The sequence below is a fragment of the Lepidothrix coronata genome, unplaced genomic scaffold (assembly GCF_001604755.1).
Source record: "Lepidothrix coronata isolate B3197 unplaced genomic scaffold, Lepidothrix_coronata-1.0 Scaffold47, whole genome shotgun sequence".
Taxonomy (NCBI): domain Eukaryota; kingdom Metazoa; phylum Chordata; class Aves; order Passeriformes; family Pipridae; genus Lepidothrix; species Lepidothrix coronata.
In genome coordinates this window covers 525,374-528,704 of record NW_016690227.1, presented here as the reverse complement: position 1 = coordinate 528,704, position 3,331 = coordinate 525,374, and the positions used below count along the sequence as shown (strand labels likewise).

Here is a 3,331-nt window from a genome sequence, read left to right as displayed (position 1 = left end):
TTCCACTTCTGTTTTACAGAAAACTGTGTATGGGGAAATTTTAAAGAACAAGTTTTTTTAAAATGGTTAAAAAAATAATTTGAACAAAAATTCAAACCAAAAAATTAAAACTCCAGGTTTAGAATTACCACAGCAACACTACAAATTACTTGGGTTGTGTGCAATAAAACCCAGAAGGACTATGTCATTTGTATTAAGTACCTGGACTACTGTATGGCAAATGCAATTTTACTGCAGATGAATGTGTACCTATTTCAGAATAGTTACAATATCTTAATAAATCTATCTGCAAAGATTCAAGAGAGAGAAAATAAATTACACTAAATGGAAGAATGATACAGCATAATGACTTAAAAAGGGCCTCCAGCATCTCAATCAAGTATGCAATTTGTTTCATTTTCCCTGCCTGCAATTCCCCATGCAATTTCAAATGTCTGTGATATTTATCTTCACTTCTTCTCCTAAACACTTTCAACCAATATTTAGGAAATAGGCAATTCACACATTTCTAAGGACTGAACACCTCATGGGTGAACAAAGATTCCACCTGAAAAGATTTAATTATTAATCAACTACAGTTTTCTGCAATTAGGAAACAATTCGAAGTGTTAACACCGGTGGGGGAGACTGCAAGCCATAGGGGATACATTTTCCTTACAAATGCATTCTGTGCAAGACCTGAGAAACTAGTAGAATTCAGAGTCGGCAAAGCTTTGTAAGGCAGAGCATGGTGGAGACGTATATGCCTAAGAATTCCCCACTATACGCTGAATGGTGACAGTGGTTATCGTACAGCAGAAATTCATAAAATATTTAGGAGAAAGGGAAGTGAACTAACATTGAGCCTGCACCCCTCAGGCACCCAGGCACAGAAAGTGGCAACGTACGCTCTCCTACACTGTCCACCGCAATGTCGAGCAGATCAGTCAGAAAAGCAGTAACTTGATCTAAAATGTTAAGCACTGGCTTCTGAAACTGCCTTTATCTTAAACCTCAGTGAAAGAGATTACAGCACACACATTTTACCTATGAATGTCATGTAAATCGTAAGAAAACAAGTTCTTCCTCTAGTTGTTCGCTCCAAACTGTTAGGAAGCTAGGGTAAAATTGTCGATTTATCGTATTTTAAGAGATATCACATGTGGTAGTTGCAGCTACACTCAAATCTTTCTATGAGACTTTTTATTTAATGAGAGAGAAAAATGGAAATACTTGCTGAATGGCATTCTCATCATTTATCATTGGTGCTTCTTTTGGCAATGTGACTAGGCCTCCAATGTCCAGAGACAGGATGAAAAGTTGTTTATTGAGATAAAGAGTGGGACAGGAAGTAGAATTACAATGAAATATAACTTTATTGAACGTTAGGCATTTCAGAATAGACAGCATTGCTAGTACAACGAAATGCAAAAGGTTTAATGTAAAAAATATTGTGACCCTATCAGAACAGAGTGCTTTTTGTCCCTATGCACTCACAGAAATGCAGAAAAAATAAACAGTTTTCAAATGTGCAAAATAGCATCCTGTATCTGGGTCTCTTGCCCATTGTTACTAGTTACTGCTATCAGGGCAAAGATATGCTTGAAGGTAGGATTGTAAATCAATTTTTAGTCCAAAAGACATGATTACCATGGACACAAACTAATTACAAGAGAAAAAATCGGGGGGGAACCAACCTGTATCCTACTTAGGAAAGCTAAAAATGTTTATGTCTTCAACCCATTTGCATTCCAGATAATCATCAGTAGCAATCATGCCGGACACCCTAGTGACTTAATGGAAGTAATAAGATAAAATACAAGGCCCCGTGGTACTGTCTCTTTCTTTCCACATACATTTTCCTCTTAAGTTTGCTGCCTAATAGGTTTGGTTTTTACTCCAGGAAGTAATATTATGTATAAAACTAATTCAGCTTTGGCTTGCCCGTGTCATTTGCCCTTTACAAAACATTGTATCACCAGAGTAGGAGGATCTTCAGCTTGACAGAACAAAATAAGCAATTTTTTTCTTTTGTTAATATTTGTTGTTACCTAAACATTTTGCTTCGTTTCCTATTAGACTGGATTTCTTCTACTTCCTCACTTCCATTTTGTATCAGACCAAACGCAAAATTTCAGCTGAAGTTCAAGGGTCACTGTCAGTTCATTATTAGGAACAGTGATTTTGTCATTCAATATCACGTTCATTATACTTATTGTCAATGAAACATATTCACATCATATTATAATGACATTCAAATAAAGAACTATGGGCAACACCCTTCTTCAGTTCAAAAATAGATTATCAGATGCGAAACCAAGAGGTTCTCTCTGGTTCTGTGCCAGACTATTCAAGTGACCACAGGGAAATCACCTATGATGGATAGAGATCTTGTCTCTCATGCCATTCCATGGCTATTCCAGTCCATATGAACTTTCTGTGATTTTCATGCAAGGAATTTTATTGTGCTGACCCCACTTCTGTTAAACACAGGTATTGCTCACCCACCTTTGAAAACGAAAACTACAGATTAGCAATGCAGTATAAATATCCAAGCAAATCATTGTAATTCTCAGATTCTTGCAATATTTTCTTTTAAATCTCAGTTTCTTGCAATATTTTCTTTGCAAGAGTTATATTAATGCTTTATTTACATGGCTGTCTATCATCCAGGGACAGCTGACACGCAGTTTTCTTGGAAATGAGCACAAAACCTCAAGGATATATGCTTCTTTAAGAGGTAAGATGTACATTCTCTAGAACTACAGCCCAGAGAAAACTTACCTCCCTTAACAGAAAACCTGTTCTTTATGGCATAAAAAGGTTGTTTATGATATAAATTCAGTTGAAGAAGTATAAAGGATGTGCCACGGTCCGAGGGGGGATGGGGCTGTAACGCAGCACGGACAGATCCCCAAAAAAGGTAGGGTGCAGATGAAATGCTTTATTGAGGCGTGCATGGGATTTTTTATCAGTTCAGGCAGGAAAAGGACCAGAACATGGGGTGGAGCATGAGGCAGACAAACGGGGGAACAAATTGGGATAGGGACACAAGCAAAAGGGGGAGGAATGTGGGAGGAGCCGGGGAAGGAAAAGGCGAATGGTGTCTGTCTTCTCTCTGCAGCTTCTCCGGCCAATCAAGAGGGGAGCAGGGAAGCAGGGAGTAGGGAAGTGGGTACATCTGGGCACTCCCGGGAAATATAAATATGGGGCAACATACAATGTGTATATTTATAAGCACATAAACACTGTAAATCCGTATAATAAAGTCCTGTCAATTGCTGTATATCTTCCTCCATGCCTGGAACTGTTCCCATCCTGAATCTTGCTCCTTCACAGGGAAGCATATTTT

General features: G+C 38.1%; 1 long non-coding RNA gene across 1 annotated transcript in view; it reads right to left on the bottom strand.

Moving 5' to 3' along the window:
* LOC108497357 overlaps nucleotides 1-2,926 on the bottom strand; it is a 9,852-nt gene extending 6,926 nt beyond the window's left edge. Inside the window, exon 1 of the long non-coding RNA XR_001874772.1 lies at nucleotides 2,764-2,926. This is a non-coding gene — a long non-coding RNA (uncharacterized LOC108497357). The remainder of the gene's footprint in view (nucleotides 1-2,763) is intronic.
* Between the last annotated feature and the right edge of the window lie 405 nt (nucleotides 2,927-3,331).